Below are 27,710 nucleotides of genomic sequence, written 5' to 3'. Positions count from 1 at the left end.
TCTAGCTAGGCAATATGACAGTTCTCTGCATTGGGAACCTGTGTGTCAGCTCTTCTAGCTTGTCTCATTGCAGAAGTACCTGCTGGCTGGTGTTTGCTGCAGAAGGATAGGTGTTCCAGGAGAAGGTGGTGCAGCAGTGGAGTATAGAGGAGACCACAAGGCTTGACACAAGTCTGATAGCATATGGATTTTGGCATGCAAAGACTCCACTCCAAGCCTACCTGGGACTACAGGGACTAACGTCTTATTTCAGAGTGAAACCATCTCATCTGGAACATGTTTTGGCTCAAAGCATAAAGTCAAGGACTGTTAGAAAAACAATAACCAGGATCATACTTAAAACTCCTCTAAACTGAGGAGTTGGACTAGATGGTCCTCAAAGGTCCTATCCTACTCTAAGGATTCTATGATAAATCAATACTTGTTCAGAGTAATTGTCTGTTTCAAACCCCTTTATACTTATATACTTATTATGAACAGGGGAAGGAGCTCAAAGACGTTTTAATTGTGAAACAGAATTTTTACAAAAATGAGGTGGTCTGAATATTGAATTCAGTATGATAGCGGTTTTTTTTTTTTTGTTGTTTGTTTGTTTGTTTGTTTTTTCCTCAACATAATCATATACATGGAAATATCTCACTTCCCTCCAAACTGCATCACCTACCGGACCAGGAAACTAATTATTTTGAAGTTTTCATCACTCTTAACCACTGAGACTACAGGCATGATGTCTGCATAATGTTTTCTCTTACTTTTGTGATATTCTTCCTAAATTCTCAATATGAAAAGTAAAAAACAAGGAAGCAAAAGAAAAAAAAACAAAAGCAAAATTAGAGCTTTCTCATATTTGTTAATTCTTTGGAAATAAGTTTGAAGATTTAATTAAAAACAAAGCTGAAAGAGTTTTTACACTGAAATACGTGGAAAAATTGAATCTTTCTATTTTGAAATCATTGCACAAAATGCACTTTAACTGAAACCAGAGCAAATATCTTTTTCTTTTTTCAAGTTGCTGAATCTTGTCCTTTTTCTAAAAGAAAAACAAAGTGTCTGAAAAAATTTGCTTAACCTTATTTCTAAAGCCTCAGCTAGGCCATTTCTAAAGAGACAGTCTCAAATGCCCTGGCTATCACTGTTCTTCTAGTAGAACAGTACACAGCAGCACTTTTAGCACCCAGTCTTGAATTATAGTATGATAAACTGGAAGTTTTATCCTCCTTCAGTTTTTACTTACTGGCTTTAGACTCACTATAATCCACTGAGCAAAATGGGACTACGTAGGAAAAATATACTGTCTTCACAGCAGTTCCTAATCCTCAGTAACTGTAGCTTGCCAGTCAGAAAACAAAGCAAGAGGGAAAACATCATAGGAATGTAAGTGATCCCTGATTCACTGGTCCATGTGCTTGGTTACCACTGGCCGTCATACAGCCTCAGCTGTAGATATATCAATATTCATCTTTAAGTCTTCTGGTTTTAAATATACTTGATTTTCTAATGTACTTGATTGTCTAATGTATTTCTTTTAAATATTCAGTAGAGCTGTTTACTCATCATGGTGCTAAGTAGCATAAAATCAGGCACTAATACATGCTAAGTCTGAAATTATAGATAGATAATATTTAGTTCATGCACAACTCATTCACAACAACTACAACAAAAACAAAACCAATTGTTTTTCTCCTTGTTTTGTGTGATGGAACATTCTATGCAGGGTCAGATGACAACCCAGAAGCAGAGCCTGGGATTTAGAACGATGAGTTGGACCACTGCCATCAGCAGTTTGATAGTTTCAGGTTCCTAAAGTGTCAGTCTTCTGTATTTGGTATAAGCAAGCAGAAAACCCTTATGAAATACATGCACAGAAATTTGCTAGCTCTTGCTGGATAGCTGAACAGGATTTTACTGCTTCAGACAGCTACAGCTGAGGAGATCAGAAAGAGGTTATGACTGGAGGCACCCTGGGATGTAGTGGCTGTGCCATGGTTTGCATTTGGGATCTCAAGGAATATGAGGCAAAAGCAATGTAATGACTTTGAACTTTAGGGGACGAAACTTCATGACCTGATAGCAACAGGACAAAGAGAAATGTTTTAAACTAGAAGAGGGAAGATTTAGAATAGATTTTAGGGGAATTTTTCACCCAGGAGGTAGTGAGGCTGCCCAGGGTAGTTGTAGATGCCTGATCCCTGGAGGTTTTCAAGGCCAAGTGGAACAGGGCTCTGGGCAACCTGTTTCTGAGGCAAACCTCAGAGCCTGATTTAGTGGTTGGCAACTCTGCCATGCAGGGTTGTTGGAACTAGATGATCTTTGAGTTCCATTACAACCCCAGCCATTCTATGATTCTACAATCCTTATTTTTTTTTTTTAAAAAAAAAAAAAAAAAAAAAGGAAAAAAGAAAAGTCTTGATTAAAAAATATAATTAAGAGGTACCATTGCTCTTAGGAAATCGCTGCAGTACTTCACCTGATCTCAAAAATGAGGAAGAAAACAGGACAGTTCTGTATAGCATATGAACTTTGTAATGGCTGTAAAATCATGTTTTATCAAGCATCTATTCCCTTTGTAAATAATTATCACCTTTGGATGAGTAGCAGTATGCCATTGAATTGCCTACTTTGAGTTAATTTATTGTTTTTGATTCTCAGATGTTTCTCAGCACTGTCATGCAGTGGTTTCTGAATGAGGTTTTCATAGTGACCACCAAGTCATCCTCAGGGGTTTATTCCAAGGATAAATTGCTCTATCATAGATGTCTGACCTCAAATTTGGTGATATTTTAAAAACATATTCTTATTTCACTTGAAATGGGAAAAATAACTCTAAATTATTATGAATTACACCTCTCATACTTCTGTTATTTGCAATCTTTAGCAGGAAGGGTGTATGCTTTTAATTTCATTAATAGGAAAGTCAATGACTGATCCTTACAGGATACCACCTGAGTGATGTCTGTGTGATGTATCTTTTCCTAATAACTGTTGGCAACTACAATTTGAAACCCATCATTAAGGAACTAAGCCAGTAGCATGTCTAGGTTTTTTTTTTTTCCTTAGTTAGAATTCATGTTTTTACTTTAAGGTTTTAAGAGTAAAATTTTCTTGAGACTTCTAAAATTTTAAAGTTCACCATGATTATTGTCTTAAAGAAGTCCATTCTATGTAGACTTATATAGAGAAATAGGCGTTATCAAGAATTTATTAATGGACTACAGTACCAGTGAGATCTGAAATCAACTAGTCAGAACTTGTATGCTTAGAAAATTATGCAAGTTATACACCAGTGCTGAATGTTTTTAGGTCAAGAAAGAAGCATCAGAAGACATTTTTGTTTAAGAAATCCCATCAGAACAGTAGCTGAAAATACTTTCATATCCCTCAAACATTTAAGCGACTACTTAAGAACGTTTTACAAGTAATTATTAGTGCTCTTTTTAAAAATATTAGTACTGATCCATGGATATTACGTTTTTCTCTGGAAAAGAAATACAGCCAAATTACAGTCAAGTGAAAAACACAGAGCAAATATGTGAATTGCAGTGTCTTTTACTGAAGGAGTACTTTTGTCAATAAGCATTAACATTTGTACTCCTTGAGAACAGATGTTTAAATGCTCTCATGCCTGACTCAGTCTTTTGGCCTTTCAGGACAGACAAACCATGTATTGTTGTCTTTTCACTGACATCTTAGTAATAAATCTAAGTCATCAGTGCCTCTGTGAATACCAGAGGAGAATGGGTTTGTTCTATACCCTTGCACAAAACAGCTTTTCTTTTTGTGCCCTGATTATTTGTCTACCTGCCAACTTTGTGAGATCTTTATAAAACACTGCTTCATGCATTTAGTCTGTGAAGAGGATAATCTGTAGAGCTCTTGAAGTTTAACAACAAAAAAATTGTTTTTGATGTTCACATAAGCCACTCCAAACCTCAAAAATTTGCCTGGAAGGAAAAAGTAATACATTGATTTTCTTGAAGTGCTACTGTGGTGCTTCATCACACTTAGTTTTTGGCTGCCCTAAGAACCTCTGTATTTCTGTGCCCAGTACTGGACCTGGAAACTTTATAACCAGTCACACACCACTGCCTTTGACTAAACTGATTAAGTGCTATAGATTATGGTGAACGATGGGATATGTAGTCTAGGAAAGACACCCTCTGTCTAGACAGGAGGGTGGGATCATGAGGAGTCCTACTTAGTATATACTCCTGTGAGGGACTGTGGCTGCATTTCAGAAATAATTTGGAACCTATTTTTCAGTTTTGTAACTTTTTCATCTTTTCTATGAAGAACATATTTTCTGCTCTTTTTAATACATGTATCTCATTATAAAGTAAAATTCATCCCAGGTTTGGTGACTTGAGTCAAAGTTTTGAGAGAAACAGGCTTTGATCATCATTTGTTGGTACTGCCCAGATGAAAACAACAACAATAGCAAAAATCAGTAAGGCAGTTTACAAACTGTTTCCTGCGCTGTTTATGTGGAAAATATTGGTAAGTAAAGATAGTGTCCAAATGGCAGAAAAAAGGTTTATAAGAGTGGGAATACACACAGTAAATCAACTGAAATTAGTCAGAATTTTGTTGCTAGTTGCAGCAGGTCCAGAATTTAATTCTTCAGATTACATCTAATAACTCACTTTAACTTATGCAAAATGAAATATAAGCTAACATTTCAATCAAAGTATTCAGTTCAAAACCAGAGGAATATTTGGTCTAGACTGATAGATTCTGTACAGTTAATACTACTTACCTTGTGCCTTGCAAGGTCAGGGTTTAGCACAGTAAGTAAGGGACGAAGAACTTTATGCTCAAAAGGTCAAGTACCAAAATACAAGAGAAAAAAATGTACTGGTTGAAGTGAAATAACAATTAAAATGTACAATATAGTCAGTTTACAAACACCAGGCTTCGTGGCATTATTCATACTTTCCCTCTATTTTTAAGGAGAATAATTCATCATCTGAGGTCTTCCACTTTAGCTAAAATCACTTTCCAATGCCATTAATCTATAAGTACCACTGAAGATAATATTTATCTGTCTTCGCTCACAGTAGATACTGTTTTTCTCTAGGAGCTGGACAATGAAGGTCGATATTTTTAAGGTATATTATTAATGTGAAAGAGAGTGGCAGAATCTGACTTCTGGAAATTACTTTTTTTTTTTTCTTAAATCCTGAAATATTTTAAACACGTAATTTGAAGTAGTTTGTCACAGACTCCTGTGGGAGGTATTTTCTTATTTTCATACAGCAAAAGGTGAGATATTCTGCTTTGTCTAAACAGTTATTCTGTGTGTATGTTCTACAATACGTCACGTACGGACTGTAGCTGTTCTGAATACCTGTTATAGTCAAGGGCAGGCATAAAGAAAGATGTAAATGGGAACACTTTTCCACAGTTTAGATATCTTACATAGGTTTGATGACAGTGTGATGATCCTGGAGCAGCTGCTTTTCTTCCACTGACAGTGGCTCAAATGACTAACTCAGGTAGAGGACCATTTATTCTGTGGTTATTTAAAATTAGATGACCAGATTCCTACCCATCCAAGAGCAATACTAATCTTCTCAGTTAATATACAGAGCACCTAAAGAATCTATACTAATGAGTACCTAAATCTATCTGCAGGTCTTCTTATGCAGGAATAGCAAATCTCTGTGACTTAGTGGAAGATTATTATAGAAATATAGTAATGTAACCTGAAGGAAAGAAACTAAAAAGGTGGATATTTCCTTACATATACCCACTCATTTCCCACTAATATTGAAAGGTTCCTAAGAAGCTATCAAAAAGAACCTATATTATGGCATTGTAAAATCATAGAATCATACTATTGTAGTATAATAGAATCACAGAATGGCTTGTGTTGAAAGAGATCTCAAACATCTTGTAGTTCCAACCCCCTGCTGTAGGCAGCATTGCCAATCACTAAATCAGGCACTATATCAGGTTCCCCAAGGCCCTCTTGGCCTTGAACACCTCCAGGGATCAGGCAAACACCTCCAGGGATGGAACAGATCAGGCTGACTCCTTGCTGCCACTGATAAGAGAGTGCAGGACAATTCTAAAACTCATCCAGGATTTTCTGGGCCATGAGAAATGAAAAGTGGTCAGGGTTCAAAAGATTTCTTTCACAATTAGTGGACAGATTTTAAGAGAAAGTGTAGAAAAGGTCTGTTGGTTTTAGCACTCTCCATGCTGTGGTCAAAGTAGGGAAGGGCCATATATTTCGTTGAGTTCATCAATGGAGCATGTCCAGAGAAGGGCAAGAAAGCTGGTGAAGGGTCTGGAGCACAAGTCTTACGGTGAGCAGCTGCAGGATCTGGGATTGTTCAGTTTGGAGAAGAGGAAGCTGAGGGGAGAAATTTCTGCTTTCTATAGTTACCTAAAAGTAGGCTGTGGTGAGGTGGGGCTCAGCTTCTTCCCCTGGTGATCAGTAACAGTGATGGGATCAAAGGTATTGGCATCAATTGCACCAGGGGAGGTTCAGAAAAGGTGGTGAGGCATTGGTACGGGCTGCCCAGGGAGTTGGTGGAGTCACTGTCACCTGGTAATGAAAAAATGCGTAAATCTGGTAATTAGGGACATGGTTTTGTGGGCAGTATTGGCGTTAGGTGGACAGTTGGAGTGGGTGATCTTGGAGGTCTTTTCCAACCTTCTTGATTCCACAATTCTGTGATTCTAAGGTACTATGACACAGATTTTTGTCTGTATCCTCTATGGGACAAAAGACTGCATATTTAGTACTTTTTTGCTCTAGCTCTTATGTGGTGTTGGGTGAATCCTGATAGATTAATACTTAACAGCTACAACAATATTTCTCCTAGATAAACTGCACAGAAATAAGCTTGAACTGATTATCTAAATAAGGGAAAGCTAATTAGCCTGGTTTAATTGTTAATTGTGACATTTCATGTTGTATTTACATTACTGTGACACACATAACTATTTTTCTTAAAGCAACTATGTTAACTAGGATATCATGCAGCCTTACGGCTTTGTGTTCTTCATGAGTAAATTTTATTGACTTCTTTTTACCATGCAAGTGACTTCCCACAGTGATTTCTAATTTATATAAATGCTGATTCTAGCAAAGTTTCTGAGGAAACAGATTGCTCTGTGAACTCCCTCACTGTCAGTGGGAAGAGAAAGTTGTCTGAAAGCTATTGTTCTGCTCCCAGGAGCATAGGTTTCACGGGAGGGTCTGGTTCAGTAATTGTAGCCATATGTAAATATAGTTTATTTCACAATGATTGAACAGTTGTGGATACTATTCAAAAAAATAAAACCAATTCCATATTATGCATAAATGATAGACTGGCATTTTCCCAGTTTGCACAAAAATATGTTTATTCCTAGAGGTGATAGATGGTGCTGGCATCAACGTTCTGCCTTGTTCATTCTAGTATATTCTTCCTGTCATTTTTAATAGATGTTTTAAGGCTCCCTAGAAGTTTTCTTATAGCTTCACTGTATCAAAGGCTAACAGTCCACAGGCATTAACCATGAGTGAATCAAACACAGTGTAACCTGAGGTTATTCTTGGTCAGCTGAGCTTTCTGTTATCTTTTTTTCTTTCGCAAAGCAGCACAACAGTGGTCACATGCCATCATCTGATCCTGGTCTCTGGAGTAAAAGTTGGTAATTACACAAGCTGTTGCATGGAGCATAAGAACACCAGCTTAACTTCCATGTTTTTGGAGAGATGAAGTGATAGGAGTTCAGGAAAGAATTAGAGACCTGCCAAACTATTTGAAACATCTGACATTTAAAAAATTGCCCTAATCAGATTTTCACTTTAGATTGGTAGGAAGCATTTTACAGGTGCTCTAACAATCGGAAAGAACCATTCAACATTCTCAGTGAGGAAAATATTTTAGCATTAAAATCAAAGAATATAATTGATATCTGATCAATGTTTCTTAAGGGGACACTAGTGGATTTGAAGGATTGGCCCATACTGGTATTCTGAATAAAATCTTGTGTTATTTTAACCAGAAATAAATTCTTAATGCCTAATGCCTCTCAACATGTTACTTGCCATTGATAAGACTGATAATACCTGAAGAAAACCAATTTCTCTGCACTTTCCAGTGCAGAGAACTTTTTTTTTACAAGTTCTCTGGAGCTATGTTAATATTTAAGTTCACATACTGATTAAGTGCATGGAATCAAGGAGACCATACAAATGGAAGCAGAGAAAATCCTCATATTTATCGGTTTTAAGTTTAAAGTTCTGTCTCAGATTAGGCTATTCACATTCACTTGAAACTCTGATTTGAGTCACCTGAAAGTAGCTGGTAGGTACAATTGCAATTGTAAAAGGATTTTAGGTAGATTAACCCAATGTACACCAGCTCATTTGCAAATGATTAATAAACTATGTGTGAACTGATGGTCAAAAAAAGAGGGTGAGACAAGTGGCAGTGAGGGGGAAGTGAGAGCTGTTGGAACAAGTCTCACTGATGTGGAATGAGGGCAGCAAATGTAGCCATAGAATTTACAGGAAATGGTTGAAGTGGTTGGGTGGCATAAATTCTTGTCTAAAGCTGTAGTTTGCTGAAGGGTGTGACAGAGCACAAGGAGATCCAGAGTACAACATGTATCTGGCTCTTTCAGCAGTTAGACTGTAAGGCGGAGAGGAAGGAAGGGCCACATCACTTAGATTTTCCTCTTTCTGGTCTTCTTACTTGACATTAATGGTCCTGGTATATTTTATTTTATTTTATTTTATTTTATTTTATTTTATTTTATTTTATTTGGCAGTGAAACTACTTCACTCCTTTCCTTTCTAAACTGGGCAGACATTAAGGAAAGCCAAATGACACAGCAGTTTCTGAGTGCTGGAGGCTAGAATGTTAACAACTTTGCAGACATCATAATGAGAGCAAGAAACTAACAGTATTTCCTTTTCCTCTGTAATTTAAAACTAACTAAAGTATAATTGCTATTGAGGACACACTAGCTGGGGGAATTGTTATGACTGTATGAAACTGACACATTGGCTTGAAACACACCATGGCCATAAATGAATAGTGGCTGACTTAGAAATGTAATGGTTTGCTCAGTCTGTACAAAACTGGAATGAAAAATACTCTGGGTATTGCAGAGAGAGAGGTCTTATTTTTCTGGATTGCAGTTTTGATTGACTCTGAGCTATAGCAAGATTCTTTATAGAAGAAAGTAATGGATTACAGGACAGATCTTGGCACCGTGATTGTAGGGTCTTAAAGTTCAGAGAACACAACTTGAGAAAACCAGATGAATTACATTAATGGTATGTCCATGGCTTCAAAAACTGGGATGGGCTCATGCTTCTTTCTATGCTAGTGTAACTGCTAATGTGTATACTTACAGAAATGGGTGTATATGTAAAACGTTGAATCTATATGGAACACAATTGTTGGAATGCATGACACATAAAAACACATTTAATCAATCTTACAAGTGGGAATCATTAAGATCTTGCTTCTGGAGACTTGCCTAATTAAAACAGAACCCAAAATACATCATGCCACTTAGTGGAATTTAACTGTTAGTAGTTTCAAGCTAGAAGGCTCACATGTCTCTTGCACAAGAAATCAAGCATGCAAAATTTAGCTGTATTCAAAGTCCCTAGTGAGGTGCTTTTTCTTGAACAAGGTTGATATTCAGCATTTATGGTAAATGAGAGCATTCTCTAATTCCTCCTTAATTAAAACAAAGAAACATACTCATAAGCTTTAGGGACAGACTTCAACCTTGTTGTATGATGGGCTACATAAAATATTTGCTCACTCTGCAATAGGTCACAGAACTGAAAGCTCTCAACTCTTACACTTCTCCACACGTGAAATTTGCAGATCTGTGACATTGCTCCTTCTGAATCTTTTCTCTTTCCATCATCAGTTCTTTCCCCCTGAAACACAGCATGTCTTCCTTCATATAAACATACAAGATTTACTTAAAAAGGCAATATATTTTATTAAAAAAAAGATCCCTTCACCTCCATGTGTCAAAGTAAAAATGAACAACTGCTTTTCCCTGCCTCTAATTTAACCCTGCAGCCACTAAATAAAAATGATGTATGATTACATTATTTAAAAAATAAAAATCTATGAATGTTTAAAAGGTAACACATTATTTGGATAACAGGACAGGGTGCCTTCAGGTACTGAAACAGAAGTATTTATATGAAAATTTTAGCAGTGACTATTAATTCAGCTATTTTTACACAAAATCTTTTATCCTCTGTAGTCCCAGTGTCTCAGCATCTCTACTGCTTACCTACCACAAAGCTGGAATGTGGCTCTGCTTCTTCACAAGTAATACTGCATTAGGTTTATTTAAAAGGAAGGTAATATGCACAATTTAAATGAAAAGTGATGTTCTGAAGTTAGTTGAGTAAAATGGCTGAAACAAAACCTATCCAAAGTTCTCATTAATGCTTGCTCTTAAACCCAAAGCAGCAGCTCTGCAAATTCACTGCTTCTCCCAGGATACAAAACTAGTAGAAGCATTTCAAAAGGAAGAGCGTGAAAGCATGAAAGTAGGGAAGAAGCTGATAGTTTGGTAATGCTTGGTCTCCTCAAGTCTCCAAGGGATGTACAGAAAAGTCTTTTTCTGCATGGGATGAGATAGGTAACAGAGCAAACCATATCAGAAAAATGCCATTTTTTGACAGATCACTCAATTTATTCTCCTTTCCAGACTATATTTCATACTTCGTTTTCTAGTTTCCTTTTAGAAACACAAGACTGTCAAGGTCTTTCAGAGCCATTTTCTTGCTACTGCCTCCTTCTTGTGCTTACCAGGAGACCTTTGAGAAAGAGCCTTCTGCTGCAGTAACTTACTTGGAAATTCATTCCAAAATATAGTTGTCTTAAATATCAGGAAACTGCTGATTTCTATGATTATTTCACTTCCTTCTGCTTTGTGAGCATGTTGATTAAATTTTATTTTCTATTTTCTGCTTCATTTGCAATGCACAAATTGCTGACAAACAAAATAAAATCTGCTACAGAGACCATGAGTTTTTACTTCGGGTATGTAGCTAGTCTTAATCTCGTTGTCATGATTTCTTTTTTTTTTCTTACTTTTTTTCTGAATTATACTTACATCTATTATATCTGATAATATTATTACAATTATTACAACTAAAATGAGCTGGGCTTCTTATAAACCACAAGAATTTAGTAATTTTGTTTTCACATTTTCTGAAACAGCACTTCTGACCACAAAGAGTTTCAGCTACTCTTGGAAGTTGTTCAGGTTCATATATTAGCTAATGTTGGTTTGCTTATAAGATAAGATGCTGTTCCAAGAAATATGACTTTACAAATTTACCAGAGTGAGACATAGTAAGTACTCAAAAAGCTGGGATGCATGAATGGCTTCAAACTTAAAGTGGGTAGATTTAGGTTGGATAAAAGTCTTTTACATTGAGGGTGGTGAGGCACTGGAACAGGTTGCCTAGTGTTGTGGTTGATGATCTGACTTGAAGAAAACCAGCTAAAGACAGAAGGATGCCTATATGGATTAACAAGGAGCTATGACAGTCTATGACTGTCTAAATTAGATGACAAGAAAGAAATGTTTATACTTCAAAGTACTCAAAAGTGGATGAACCAGTGATCTTTACAGTAAAAGGGAAACATTGTGCAATAGTATTTCCAACTGGAAACAGATGTTGAAAATTAGGCGCTATTCAGGGAAGACACAGTTAAAGAGGTTACAGATTGCAAAGAAATATGTGACAAGGCAGGTAAAAAGTAATCGTCTTGTGTCAAAATCAACTAGAAAAAAGTAGAACTGAATAGTGTTATAGTATGATAATCTTAAGTATGTTTATAACTCATGTGTTAAACTTAAATAGAGAAGATTGATACAATAAAGGAAAAAGCTAGTGACATTAAACGTTGAACTCTGGAAATGAAGTACAAAAAAGCCTTGAAATTTCTTCATGAAAGAGGTCCAAAACTGTTTGGAACTTACATTCAAATGAAAAGGATTTGTAAAATATCCTAGCATAATTGAATGATAAATCACAGGCAAGGATGCCAATGGCAGAACCAAAGGCTACTGGGAGTGGAAAGCCAGACTTATCAGCAGAAACGTTTGTCCATTAGGACTGTATGCATTGCCATAAAGTGAGGAATTCTGGAAAGGACCAGATAGACTTTGCAGTTGTAAGAATCATAGAATCATAGAATGTCTTTGGTTAGAAAGTACTCTGAGAATTAGCAAATTTCAACCCCATTGCCACAGGCAGGGCCACCACCTAATACGTCTAGTACTAGACATGTTATCCAGGGCCCCATCCAACCTGGCCTTAAACACCTCCAGGGATGGGGCATCCACAACCTCTCTGGGTAGCCTGTTTCATCACCTTACCACTCTCTGTAAAGAACTTCCCCCTGACATCCAACCTAAATCTTCCCTCCTTGACCTTAAAACCATCCCCCTTTTTCTATGACTGTCTACACAAGTAAAAAGTTGATTCCATCTCCAGCAGCTCCACATCTTTCCCTTATTGGGGGCCTCAGACTTGGATGCAGTACTCCAGATGGGGCTTCGCGAAGGCAGAGTGGAGAGGGACAATCACCTCTCTGTCCCTGCTGGCCACCCCTCTCCTGACGGAGCCTGGGATATCATTGGCCTTCTGAGCTGCAAGTGCTCACTGGCTGGTTCATGTTCAGGTTCTTCTCCATGGGGCTACTCTCAAGTTCTTCTCACAAAGGCCTGTCTTTCAAGTTTATTAAGGTCCCTCTGGATGGCTTTACTTCCTTCTAATGTGACAATCACAACACTCAAATTGCTGTCTTCGGCAGACTTGCTGAAGGTACACTCAGTTCTATCATCAAAGTCATTGATGAAGTTGTTAAAGAGCACTTGTCCCAAGATAGACCCCCGGGGGACACAGCTCATCCCTGGCCTCCGCCTGGGCATAGTGCCATTCATCACAACCCTCTGTCTATGACCTTCCAATCAATTTCTTACCCACTGAATAGTCCACCCCTCAAATCTGTATCTCTCAAACATAGAGATAAGGATGTGGTGGGGACTATGACAGAGGTCTTGCACAAGTCAAGGGTCTTGTACAAGTCCAGGTAGATGACATCAGTCGCCTTTCTTTTGTTGACTGATGTTGTTACTCCAACATAGAATGCAAACAGATTGGTCAGGCATGATCTTACCTTTGAAAAGCCATGATGGCTGTCTCAGATCACTCACTCATCCCTCTTGAGTGCCTAAACATGTCTTCTTGGAGGATCTGTTTCATGATCTTCCCAGGCACAGAGATGAGTTTCACCAGCCAGTAGTTCCAGAGCTGTTGGAGAGGGTCCAGAGGAGGGCCATGAAGATGGTCAAGGGGCTGGAGCACCTGCCCTATGAGGACAGGCTGAGGGAGCTTGGCTTGTTCAGCCTGGAGAAAAGAAGGCTGCAGGGTGACCTCATTGCAGCCTTTCAGTACCTGAAGAGTACCTATAATCAGGAGGGGTGTAAACTCTTTAGAAGGGCCAATAATAGTAGGACAAGGGAAAACAGTTTTAAGTTGAAAGAGGGAAGATTTAGGTTGGATGTTAGGGGGAAGTTCTTTACTAGGAGAGTGGTGAAGTCCTGGAACAGGCTGCCCAGGGATATTGTGGATGCCCCATCCCTGGAGGTGTTCAAGGCCAGGTTGGATGGGGCCCTGGGCCCTGGGGTTGGAGCTTCATGATCCTTGAGGTCCCTTCCAACCTGGGTCATTCTGTTATTCTGTAGTTCCCTGGGTCCTCGTTCCTCCCTTTCTTGTAAATAGGAGTGGCATTTCACAGAATCACAGAATCACAGAATTACCCGGGTTGGAAGGGACCTCAAGGATCATGTAGTTCCAACCCCCCTGCCTAGCAGGGCCACCAAACATACACATTTACTAGATCAGGTTGCCCAGGGCCCTGTCCAACCTGGTCTTGAACACCTCCAAGGACGGGGCATCCACAACCTCACTGGGCAGCCTGTTCCAGGACCTAACCACCCTTCTAGTAAAGAACTTTCCCCTAACATCCAACCTAAATCTTCCCTCCTTCAACTTAAAACCATTTCCCCTAGTCCTGCTATTATCAGCCCTTTCGAAGAGTTTACTCCCCTCCTGGGAGTAAGTTCCCTTCAGGTATTGAAAGGCTGCAATGAGGTCACCTCGCAACCTTCTCTTCTCCAGGCTGAACAAACCCAACTCCCTCAGCCTATCCTCATAGGGGAGGTGCTCCAGCCCCCTGATCATCTTTGTGGCCCTCCTCTGGACCCTTTCCAAAATCTCCATATCTTTTTTATACTGAGGGCTCCACACCTGGACACAGTACTCCAGATGGGGCCTCACAAGAGCAGAGTAGAGAGGGACAATCACCTCCCTATCCCTGCTGACCACCCCTCTCCTGATGGAGCCCAGGATCCCGTTTGCTTTCCGGGCTGCCAGAGCGCACTGCTGGCTCATGTTAAGTTTCTCATCTATCAGGACCCCTAGGTCTTTTTCAGCCGAGCTGCTCTCAAGGACAACTCCTCCCAGCCTGTACAGGTGCCTGGGGTTCTTCCGGCCCAAGTGCAAAACCTTGCACTTAGCCGTGTTGAACCTCATTAGGTTCACCCGAGCCCAGCTTTCCAGCCTGTCAAGGTCCCTCTGAATGGCATCTGTTCCCTCCACCGTATCGACTGCACCACTCAGCTTGGTGTCATCAGCAATTCCTTTTTTCCAGTCCCTTACTGCCACAGCTTTTCAAATATGATGGAGAGTGGCTCAGCAAGCACATCAGTCAGACCCTTTAGGACCCTTGGATGCATGTCATCCAGCCCCATGCACTTGTATACATTCAGTCGGATGAATGTACACAAGACCAAGACCTCATGAGGTGCTCTTGAACTTGCACTAGCCTTACAGTGGGGGACAGTTTACTCCCCTAGTTCCTATCTAGAGGCTGAGGGATGCAGAAATATGAGAATCATAGAATTGTAGAATCATAGAATGGTGTGGGTTGAAAAGGACCACAACGATCATCTAGTTTCAACCCCTCTGCTATGTTCAGGGTCACCAACCACCAGAACAAGTGAGGGAAAAACTTCATTTAGTATCTCAGCCTTCTCCATATCTGCTGTAGCCAGTTCTCCTTTCCAGTTACCAAAGGAGGTACACTCTCTTTGGCCCACCTCTTCTGGCCAATGTACCTATAGAATCCTTTCTTGATGTTTTTAACATCCCTCACCAAGTTCAGTTCCATCTGCAATGAAGGAGGAACTGTCAGTTCCTTGCTTCTTTGCGTATAGTCATTCCTATATGGAAACAGAAATGTAAATATCAAGACAGAAGTATAGCTCTAGTTGCAGTGCAGAGTGTAATAATGTCTTTCATACTTAAGAATGATGAATTTAAGTTGCTTGAGTGGGGAAGATATTGCAGGAGAAGGCTATGAAGACAGAACATACAGCTAAGCATCTAAAGATTACTTGTCTAAACAAAGTGAGAGGTGCTGATTCTGTTATGCTCTGGAGAAGAACATGCATTGTCACAGGGCTGTCCATCTGCAGCTGCTACTGACTAGGCCCTTGAGGTCTGTGAGTGCTGGGTCTCCTGATGGTGGTATGCGGTTATCTTGTGTGGGCTGAATGTCTTCCTTTTTTACGTGTTCACTGCTTGCATAGACAACAAATTCCTGGCTCTGTAAAGCCATTTGGATTTTACAAAGAAAATGAGTCATATCCCTGAGTGGTGTGGCTTCACTGTGTGAGTCTCATCTTTTCTACAAAATATTTTGTCTTAAGCATACTGAATCCGAGTGGTCAAGACTTCTAAGGAACAGATAATATAAACAAGCTAATGAATTCGTTGTTGAAAATTTCCCTGCAGATCACAAATTGTTTAAAAATGTTAGCAGATGTCTTCTGAGATAGCTTTTTGGTAAAAACAAATAGAAATAGAGTGTCTTTATTTACCTATCCTTCTAACAGCAGTTGTAGGGTCCAGAATGAATTAAGATAAATTAAATAGACTTTTGTCATAGAAAGTTGCAATTTACTGTTCTTAAACTGGTTTGGTTTTTTTTGTTTTTGTTTTTGTTTTTTTTGTGGTTTTTTTTTGTTTTTTTTTTTACATGAGCACTTGATACTCTGCAGCTATTGCATTTCTTCATTTGATTAAACAAAACAAGAAAAACCATGAAGACAAAGAGAGTATATCATTGCTGGACAGATAGGAGCCAAATGTAAAGACTGAGGAAGTATGATTTACTTTAGCTATTGAGATCTGTGTCTGTCTTTACTCCACACAAATCAAGAAATAGCTGGTCTTAGTTCTGGTTCCAGTGCTGCTGAAACTGGGATTTCAACTGGAGGTTTTGAATTTATTCTCACTACGTATTCCAACAATTGCAACTTATATGTAAAGTCTGCTTTCAAATGGGAACAATACGCATGACAGCACACTGAAAAAGATGGTGGAACAGATTAGCACATAGACAGGGACAATCTGTTCACAGTCACTGAAATCTCCATGAGTAAGGCTTCACATTTTCCTTGGGCAGCTATAACTTTAGTGCCGTACCTGGGATTTCAAATCAGAGAAAAATCAAAGCATACTATTTTTTCAGAGACATATATATTAGCCAAAATGCACATGATAGTAGTCTGTATACATTTCATGTCCCTTCCAGTGAAGAAGTAGGTTTCTTTTCATTATCGATTTGCTTAAAATAAATATTAAATATATTCACATGTATGAGGACTACTGTAAAAATAACACCTCCTATTTTATTATGTTAGTCCGCAACATCAGAGGTGGATGTTGGTAGTATGGCAGCAGAGGTCAGACCTTCCTGCAAATATTCCGTCATATTTTGTTGCTGTGTGACAGATGGCAGCAGAGGGGCAGTCTGACAGAATGGTATGGGGAACAGAAGTGCATGTGAAGGAATACTGTGGTTGAATCTCTTCATGTGGAGAACACTGCACTCAGTGACATTTGACACTTTTTAAACTTTTTTGGCAGTGGGTGGTGCCTTTCAGCGCAGATTTTAACGAGTGTGGCATGCAGGCTCTTGTTCATTGCTAGTGGAAATGTACAGCTGATGGTGGTGACTACATTGAAAAATAATGTTTTTTATCTGAGAATTTGTTCTATCAAATAGCGTTATTGTGTTTTGTTTTTTTTTTAAAAACCAAACTGTTGTAGTTTCCATGGAAATGAATAAGAGGCATTACTTTTGGAATGATTTACTCGTGTGCATGTGTATGTATATACATATGAAGCACAACTTCATCATGAATGAAGGATTTGTTATAGCAACGTTTCTATGGTCCTCATTTACTCAAGTTCAATGAGTGTCTCTAATTTCCTGGTGTGCTTTCAGCTGGCTTCACCTTTTGGGTTTTTGCATATGTTACCTCAGAAATAACTCTAAAAATATTCCTCTAGACATTTTTGTTGTGCAGTGTGTCTGGAAGGAGAGATTCGTCTGTTTGCCTTCCTGAATCAGACTTTCCTGAATCAAACTTTCCTGCAGAAAAGCCAGAAGAAACTGCAGAATACAATTAAATAACCAAAAATGAGAATTGCAGAAATGCTGGATTTGTCTTGAAATGTCTCTTGCAGTCCTGTAGGAGTGTTACAGCCTCTGGAAAGAGAAAACCATATTGTGATAGGTTTATCATCTCAAAAAGCACATGATCTGATGCTTTGGGCAACTCTTTAGGTTATTAATTTATACTGTATCCTTCTGTACATTACCTGATCATAACAGGGAGGTTTAAATAGTCACGCTCTGAGCCTTGCACTGACTTCGTATTCTGAGCTCTTTCTTTTCCATACAGGAGAATAGCACCAGGCAAGTATTTCATACTCAGTACTGCAAATGAAACCACTTTCTAAGAAAATACCTTTGTAATAAATAAATCAGTAAATCTCTGAGACCATGTTCAAGACCAAACCAGTGATTTCTAGAGAACATCTAGAACGATGAAGTTAGAATGGGGGGAACTCCGTGGGAAATGTGTCAGTAGCTCAAAATGTAGGTTTGAATTCTGAGAAAGTTCTCAAACAAATTAAATTGTCCTGCAAATTTTCAAAACATGAAACTCCAATACGGCATCTATTTACTCACTCATTCATGCTGAGAAGCAAAGAAATCTACAACCTTCTGTTTCTATCAGTATTGTTACAGCGTTCACCATCAACAGAGAGGCCCAGCTTCTTGATCTTTATTGTCTCTCCAGCTTTATTTTGGATTTAAAGAAATCAAAATTGAACTAAAGAAATGTGTTTTGGGTTGCTAAAATAGAAAACAAGCCTTCTTTCTAACTTTGGTCAAACTGAACTTCTGAGCAGTTCTAAATTATTATTATTTTTAAAATTATATAGTTTTTCTGGACATTTTTCCAGCCTTCTTATCTCCAGACAGTTCAAGTTTCTGTTAGTCTCCTCTCTTTGAAAAGTCATATTGATCATATTTTATCAGATTGGACACATTGGTCATGCGTCCAGTTCTGGGCCCCCCAACACAAGGACACTGAGCTGTTGAAGCAAGTCCAGAGGAGGACCATGAAGAGAGCTGGAGCACCTCCACTGTGAGGACCTGGGGCTCTTCAGCCTGGAGAAGAGAAGGTCATGGGAGACCCTCAGGTCTTCCAGTATCTGAGGAGGGCCTACAGGAAAGCTGGGGATGGACTTTTATAAAAGCAGGTAGCGACTGGAGGAGGGAAAATGACTTTAAATTGGAAGAGGATGGATTTAGGCTAGATATTAGGAAGAAATTCTTACTGTGAGGGTGGTGAGACACTGGAACAGGTTGCCCTGGGAAGTTGTGGATGCCCCCTCCCTGAAAGCATACAAGGCCAGACTGGATGGGGCTTTGAGCAACTTGGTCTAGAGGGAAAAGTCCCTGCCAATAGCAAGGGGTTGGAACTACATGATCTTGAAGGGCTCTTCCAACTCAAATCATTCAGTGGTTCTATGATTCTATAAAAGGACAATGCTTTTAGTTTCTTCCCTGTTTCAAAAGAAACCACTGATCTCAAATATTTATATAATATTTAATATAATCTTTTGTAGTGGGGACTGTTTAAGATATTACAGCAATGAGACAAATCTAACAACCCCAGGCATTTGCGCCCTTCATCCGTATTATTAATTATGGATGTGAACAAATAATTGACCAAAGTCAGTCTTTGCACTCAAATCTCATCTTACAGCACAAATAGTAAGCTAGTAGGCTGCTATTAAGAACTTTTCCGCATGAGGGAAAAGCACAGCAATATGTAGTTGGGTATCGGGTCACTTGTTAATTACATATGTCATTTCTACAACAGCAAGTATTTAGAAGAGTAATGATACAGCATCTGTGCTTACAAATCTCTTTTACTGCTTAGGTTGGCATTAAAAGTTTTTGAACTAATTCTTTTGCATGTAAAGTTATATATTACATATAATTTATTTGCATTTGATTTGATTCTTCTGTTATAATTCATAGCTAATGTCATACTGTTTTAGTAGATAAGCGTGAAATTCCAAACTTCTCTGTTCTGGAATATTTAACATCTGTGCTTGTTTTGGCTGACCATGTCAATATGATGTCTACATTGTTAAATACTCTCCAGTTCTGCTGCAAGACTGGCCACTTCATATCAGAGCTGAGTCCAGATTCATGATTGTTGGCTGATGCAGGGAAGGGAAGCTGCTTAATAACAACAGCAACAAAGTTATAAACCAACATCTGTCTTCACCTGTTATTTTTTTTTTCCCTTTTATTAAAAAATAGTTGTAGCACTGGCAACTATTGCTCTGGAGAGACATCATGCTGGTTAAAGCTCTGCAGTTGCTGTTCTCAGTGTTGCAGTCCCTGCAGTTCTTGGCCCCCTGTGGAAAGTGGGGGCATTCCCAGGATGCAGAGGGACATGTGCCCAGTTTTGTCCCTTCAGTCATCTCTTTCTTTAGAACTGAAATAATAGAATAGAGTAGAATAGAAAGAAGGCACCTACAAAGATCATCAGCCCGTCCAACTGAGGCTGGTAAGGACATTAAGAGGGGGTCTGTTGTGGCAGTGACGTAAACTGCTTGGCAATGTGGCTGAGCACAATGATGTGCTGGTTCCTAACCCAACACAAATGCATTTTGGAACTTCGGTATTTTGGAACCACATTTTGGCTTAGAGGTTGGTGAGAATATGTGAAAATGAGTTTGGGAATGGAGAAGGAAAGGTTCCCGGCTTAGGCTGAGCCTGGGGAAGGAGTACTAAATGTATTTACTTAAGTGTACATTTTATTATTATTATTATATTCTCAATACCAAATGAGTGACACTGGGGGCTTTTGTTCATCACTGTCAAAACTATGTAGCTGATAGTGGTGATATCTGAGAATTTCTCCTATCAAACAGTGCTATTGTGCTCTTTGTATCTATTGTAGTTTCCATGGAAATGGGAGGCATTACTTTCGAAATGACTTATATATTGATGGGGAAGAAGAAACTAACTTTTCTGTGCACCAGAAAGAAATCGAATTTCTCAGATATTAAATTTTAACATAATTACATATGTCTTGATGACACATCTGAAAAGACCTTCCTGAAATATTTTCTTTCATGTTTTTTGAACATACTCCATTGTAGATAGATAGATAGATAGATAGATAGAGATAGATACTAGCAGACTCTACCTTTCCTAATACTATTTCTTTGTTCTGTTTCTCACTGATAACTTTTTATTTCCACATGAAATTAGCATGCTTAAATAGGTATGCAACATTCTAGCATCCTGATACACCAGAGCCAGAGCCAGAAACATGCCTTCAGTATATGAAGAAGCAAAAATGAACAAATGAATATGTATTACAAGTAAGTCACTGCTGGAAGCAAAATCTGAGTATTGAGAAGCTCATGAGAAACGCTGTAACTAGGTCACATAAAGAGATGAAAGCTGTTCACTTCTAGAAATAATACTTCCACAACTGATTTATTTGGAGACAGATTTTGAGGGAGTCTTTGTTAAGGCCCTTTCAAGCATGTGGAAGATGCCCAAGATATGATTTCAGAAATATGCACACACATTTTCTAGAGTTCACAGTGCACAGACTCCCATCTACCAGAAACAGTGTCAGGCCATAAACTTTCTGTCTCTTGCTAGCTTGAATTTCTGGGATGCTTTAGGCTTGGTATTAAAAGAAAAAGATATATCTGTATGTTTATGATTTGCATAGCATCACTGAATATCCTGAGATGAAAGGGAGCTGTCAAGATCTCTGTGCAAGGCCTCTCTTCTACTGAAGGAGTTAACAGCTCCTCCTAAATTAGTATTGTCTGCAAACTTAATTAAGATGCATTTGACTTCTGTATCTAGATCACTTACAAAAACATTGAATAGAACAGAGCCTTGGAGAGCCTTATCAGTGGTCAGCAGCCAGCCTGATGTAACCCCATCTACTATAACCCCTTGAGTCCAACCCATCAGCCAGCTGTTTACCCATTGTACCTTTATAGCTGTATGCTGCACGTTTTATCCAAAAGGATATACTGAGAGGAAAGCTCTCCTGAAGGTAAATCAAGCTACCAGGTAGCTGAATTTCTTCTTTCTGCTTGTATGTTTTTTATTTCCAGAATAATTACATGTCTGTTTTTTGTTTGTTTGTTTTTGTTGAATTATTATTTGGGAAATTTAATGGTCCCACTATTTATATTGTGTGGTACTTCTAACTGGGCTTGTTTGCCTTCCTGCAGCATATGTACAAATAACAGTGCAGGGTCTGACAGTCTGGAAAGGTTGACGGATGCTGTGTTTGCATGCACACCGTGAATCTGATCACTCTGCATCAGATTTACTACATGGATTTCTCATCATTTTCTCAAGATATACAGACAAGAACTGATATTTCATTCCTGCATAAAAATGACTACCCAAAGCACTGAATATTAATCTCTCTTTGCTGATGGTTATTATTATTAATTTTTTTTCCATGGATTTATTTTTTCTTCTCAGTTTGCTGCTGCCCAGAGCAGAGTGGATAAGGGCAGACTCTTACCTGTGCTCACCGAACCTAATTTCTGTGCTTAAACCCTATCAACAGAGCTCTTTGAGAAGAGAATCACTGAGGAACTTGTTACACAGTCCCTGAGAACACTGATCAGCGCTAGCTGGGTTGGACCATATCAGGACCCTCCTGAAAAAAAGAGTGTGGGTATTTTTTTCCCCCTCAGAATGTTGGCTGCTCAGAATAGTATTTACTGCCAATGCTCCTGTTCTTCAGAATCATAAACAGTGTTTACTAGCTTTTCATCCTCAATGCGTTGTTTGGTTTTTATAAGTTTGGCTGATCTTATTCTGCTACTCTGGTTAAATAAAGTTCTTCTTGAAAAGAGAACTGGAAGCAGTCTTATGGTAAGTAAGGCACTTTTTGGAATGAATACTGCTTATTTTTAAACAGAATATAAGGTGTTCTTAGTTCTTCCTATTCAATTGGCATCAGTGTGTATCAGAAATTGTCAGACCCATCTTAATTTATTTCAGACAGTAGAAAAATGTTTCTATCTAAAGTAATGTACTCTCCATAGGAAAAATGACTCAATGCCTTACAACTTCCATGTGGAGTATTTTAAACATGAGGTAATGCAGGATCAGATTATGCTTAGGAAAATCTTCTGTATAGAACTTTCTGCCATGAAAGTCAACAACTACATTCAAGTGGTTCTGCAAATCTTCACCGAATTCATAGTTTCGAGTAAAAATACAGGAGAACCCAAATGGGAGTTAGGTTTCTGAGTGGAGATATAACAGCAGCATGATCTGAAGAACTGAGATCTGGTTGTGAGAACAGGGCTTGGTTACAAGAAAGCTAGAAAAGGAGAATAAAATCTAAATGAATTAGCTAGAAACAGTCAAAAAGCAGTTTGTGCAGCCACGTTTAGGCACAGTGCAGAGTTTGGCAGATGCTTGAAATCAGTGTGGGTTAAAAAAGATCCTGAACAGTGTGATCTAACATGGAAGGAGACTCTGCTCTGAGCACAGGCTGGACTTGATATTTTGAGGTCCCTTCCTTCTGAATTTGTCTATGATTCTGAGAACAAAGATGTACTTCCCAAGTGGTACAAGAAAGGAAGTTCACAGCTAGACAGGTATCCTTTCAGGAAAATAAATTTAGCTATCCAGACCTATTTAGTCTGAGGATTAGAGGCCAGAACTACTTCCTGTCTTATTCCCTTCTTTGGGATGCACAGGGGAGCCTGGACTAATGCTGGGACTGACTGAGAAGCTTTAATTGAGTGGTTCTAGTTGGAGCTGATCTAGGCCTTAGAGTGACCATTAGGGTCCGTGACAACACTGATGGAGCAGAAAGGGACCCTAAGGGGCAGCAACAGCAAAACTGATAGCCGCATAGACACACATTTCTCCCCACATTTCTTATGCCAGAAGTCCTGGAGCTTAATCATCATTTATCTGTTCTCCAAATTGCACAGCAAGAGACTGGCTCCCTGAGGCCAGGAGTCTGTCACAAATAGGAAATAATTGTTTTAACCCACCCTTCTCTGATTCAGTACTTAAATGTATATCTCTCTGCCAGACAAAAAATACACAAATTTGTTAATATAGTTTAGTTACCAATCGGTCCTTTGAGAAATCATATTTTTAGTTGAAAAGAAGCTATCATCATAGCATAGTCAACAATATCTTGAAATACAAAGAAAGAGTGTGCATCATCTGGCTTTGATTAAATTATCCAGAGAATTGCTATATGAAAGAAAATCCTCAGTTCCCAAGGAGTTGAAACCGCTGTTGAAATTAGCCATCAGAGTCTTAAATTAAAAGCTTTTTTTCTTTTTGAGAATACATTAATCTGAGTATCTCTGACTGGCCAAGAAAAACAAATAAATATCCATTTAATAGAATGATGTACTTGAAACAAGAAGGAAATGTTAGATCACCTAGTTTCATTTTCTGTTTGAAATGGATCAAACAACTGCATTGAGTTCTCTTCTACTGTGGCTAAAGCTTATCTTTTAAAAAGACATTTAATCTTAATTTGAGGACATAAGAAATGTCTTCACCAGAAGGGTGGGATGTAATCTAGAGACACTTTGGTAGGCTGGAGAGGTGAGCTCACAGGAATCTCTGCTTTATCTACATCTTTTCCCCGTCCCTAGATGATAAAGAAAATCCTGCTGCAGGAAGCAAAAAGGGGGTAGGAAAGCATCTGTAGTGCCTCTCAGATACCTGTTTGCTGCATAATTTGTATTTCCTGTGGAAGAAAGTCTATGTTTTCCTATTATACCTATCTCCACCTCTGATACCAACTTTATGTCAGACTTTGTTTAAGAAGTATTCAAATTTTTTATCCTTAAGAAAATACAGATTCATTTAATGGGTTAATATAAACTGAGAGGTATTTTTTCATTATTTTTCATTAGCTAATAGAGCAAATATGAATGACAGTAATTTTCTTCCAACAGCCAGTGTTAATCTTCCAAGTACATGAAAATTAATTCCTGCATTTTGGGGAATATGGTGTGAATTTCTTCCAATTTCAGAAGGCGAATTGGCAACAATATTATATTCATTCTTATGCTTTTGTTTTCCCCCTATTTATGATTTGGGAAATCTGTAAGAGTAAAACAATAATTTCAGAGGACATATTTCTTTTGTCTTTAGAATAATGTTCTTCACTACTTCTTTCACACATTTTCACATATTTCCATGGTTAAAACACATCACTTTGTTTTTGCAGCTTTCTTGATAATGGGAAGAACAATAAATACTGCAAGAGCTGAAAGTCAGTTTGCAAACTGCAGTGTGAATGACACATAGGTGAGTACCTAAAAAGCTTACTGGAGCAAAGCATATGGAGGCCTAGACTGAATCCAGAGAAAACTGGATGAAGTTCCCAGCTTGGGATACTTTCAATAGCCTGTTTCAAACAATGCTGTTTTGTGCAGCAGTAATATTCCATATGGCAGATTTCTAACAAAAACAGCAACCCAGGACTTTGCCTGATTATCTCCCATCACCTAAACTGAATTTAAATATATAATTCTACTGAAGAAACGAGGAATGTTTCTCTGGAATTAACTATCAACCTGTAAAGAACTCACCCTGTTATTCCTCAAGTCTTAAAGTTATTTCCTGAGAATTTTCGTGTTTTCTGTCAAATGAAGACAACCTCTGTCTCTGATGGAACATGGAAGACTGTTCAGCAGTAAGTAAAGATATTAACATAAGAGAGAACTGAGACATATGTCCCTGACATTGAAAGGATACTTTCATGTCCTTTGCCTTCTTCCATTAAAAAGATGAAAGAAATATTTCTTCCTACAGAGAAGTACCTGAATATTGACCTGAATATTTTTTTTTTAGCATCAGCTGAATAGTTCAGACTTCATACCACGTGGATTACTTGAGAGCATCTCCTGGATGGCAACGACAGGAAACTGATCTGTAGACAAAAGTGCACAGGCAAGAAATGTTGATCAGGAAACATAATTAATTGCAGTCAGAGAGTTGTTGCTTTGCTCAAAGGTTTACTCAGACTCTTTTAATATTTTTCTTTTTTCACCCAGCCACATTTTGCACTTTCCCACTAGGGAGCTCTTCTGGGGTAACTGGTCATTTCTAGGTTCCTTGGGTAAACTGAGAAGGAAGAAGTCTTTTCTCAGCTTGTACAACTTTGTTTGTGGAAAAGCAATTGTACAGGTGGAAAAGCATTTGTACTGACAGATCTTCAGTGCTTACTGCTCCTTGCTCTACAGAAATACTTAACCTTTAAATGGAATTTGCTTACACATCTAAATATAGCTTTTATTCAGCAGTGGCTTTGCAATTTCCATAGGTTTGTTTGGTGTTTTTCCTTCTGTGATGATATATTCTGCAGAAATAGCTTTCTAGGAATTTGACATTATTAACATGCTGCATTGAACTTAGAGAGCATTTAATGGTTTGATGATGCAAATTTAAGAATGTCCTTTTGGTTTATTTAACATTTGCTGTGCATACAGAATCTTGTTTCATTGTCTTTAAAATTAAATTATATGCTGTATGTTTTTTCTATTATTATTATTGTTGGCTCCCACTGGTAGAGGACTAGATTGAATCTGGCTTTTATTTGGCAGTTATGTAGAACTCTATATTCATGCCCAGTTGATTTTTTCATTAATTCTTTTGTGAGTTGGTTTGCTCACACACATACAAATTTCCAGCTGCTTCCTGAGAAACTGGTAGAGAGTAGACAGAACAGATAAGCCTCTTGCAACTTGTTATTTTGGGGCTGCTTTTCAGCAGATGTTTTACTCATATCAATAAATGACAAATGTATTAACAATTCAAAGAAAAAGATTTTTTTTCTCAACATACAGTCCCAAATAATAAAATGATGTGTATGGTTTAATAAACATGCAGTTTAATAAACAATATACTGTTTTCCTCTCCAACCAGTCTAAAAAGTCACATAATCACAGAATCTCCAACATTGGAAAAGACCTACAAGATCATCCAGTCCAACCATTCACCCATCACCAACAGTTCTTACTAAACCATGAACCTCAACACAACGTCCAAACATTCCTTGAACACCTCCAGGGTCAGTGACTCCACCACCCCCCTGGACAGCCCATTCCACTGCCTAACCACTCTTTCAGAGAAGTAGTATTTCGTAACAGCCAGCCTAAATCTCCCCTGGCACAGCTTGAAACCATTCCCTCTAGTTATATCACCAGATACACAAGAGATGAGGCTGACACCCATCTCACTACAGCCTCCCTTCAGGGAGTTATAGAGAGCAATAAAGTCTCCCATGAGCCTTCTCTTCTCCAGGCTGAACATTCCCAGCTCCTTCAGCCTCTCCTCATAAGGCCTGTGCTCCAGACCCCTCACCAGCTTTGTTGCCCTTCTTTGAACAAGCTCCAGGGCCTCAATGTCTTTCTTGCAGTGAGGGGCCCCAAACTGAACCCCGTACTCAGCCTCACCACAGCTGAGTACAGGGGACAATCACTGCCCTGTTCCAGCTAGCAGCACTGTTTTTGACGCAAACCAGGGTGGCATTGGCCTTTTTGGTGACCTGGGCACACTGCTGGCTCATATTCAGCCAAACATCAATCAATACTCCCAGGTCCACTTTCTCTACACAGTCTTCCAGCTACTCCGCCCCAAGCCTCTAGCGTTGCCCGGGGTTGTTGTGGCTGAAGAGCAGGACCCAGCATTTGGTCTTGTTGAACCTCATTCTGTAGCCTGCAGCCCAGCTATCCAGCCTGTCCAGATCCCTCTGTAGGGCTTCACTACCCTCAGGCAGATCCACACTTCCAGCCAATTTGGTGTCATCTGCAAACTTACTGAGGTCGCACTCAATGCCCTCATCCAGGTCATCAATAAAGATATCAAAAAGGACAGGCCCCAGCACCAACCCCTGGGGAACACCACTCATGACTGGTCGCCAGTTGGATTTAGCTGCATTCACCACCACTCTTTGGGCCTGCCCCTCCAGCCAGTTCCTTACCCAGCCAAGAGGGTATCTGTCAAAGCCATGGGCTGCCAGCTTCTGCAGGAGAATACTGTGGGAGACAGTGTCAAAGGCTTTGCTAAGTCTAGGTAGACCACATCAACAGCCTTTCCCTCATCCACCAGACAGGTCACTAGATCATAGAAGGAGATCAGGCTGGTCAAGTAGGACCTGCCTTTCATGAACCCATGCTGGCTAGGCCTGATCCTCACGTTGTCCCACATATGCTACATGATCTC

General features: G+C 38.9%; 1 long non-coding RNA gene across 2 annotated transcripts; it reads left to right on the top strand.

Annotated features, from left to right (window-relative positions):
• Positions 1 to 21,427: 21,427 nt before the first annotated feature.
• Positions 21,428 to 26,310, top strand: LOC107308238 (uncharacterized). Of its 2 annotated transcripts, none has more exons than XR_001552699.3 (4): positions 21,428 to 21,531; positions 22,060 to 22,166; positions 24,712 to 24,791; positions 25,338 to 26,310. It is a non-coding gene; the product is annotated as an uncharacterized LOC107308238 (long non-coding RNA). The 2 variants fall into 2 exon arrangements; XR_014948725.1 differs by having other exon boundaries at positions 22,060 to 22,370.
• The last annotated feature ends 1,400 nt before the right edge of the window (positions 26,311 to 27,710 follow it).

This window comes from Coturnix japonica, chromosome 1 (genome assembly GCF_054131305.1).
Source record: "Coturnix japonica strain WE chromosome 1, WE-NBRP24, whole genome shotgun sequence".
NCBI lineage: Eukaryota > Metazoa > Chordata > Aves > Galliformes > Phasianidae > Coturnix > Coturnix japonica.
The sequence above is the reverse complement of the archived record's forward strand: the minus strand, read 5'-3'. Positions and strand labels throughout refer to the sequence as shown.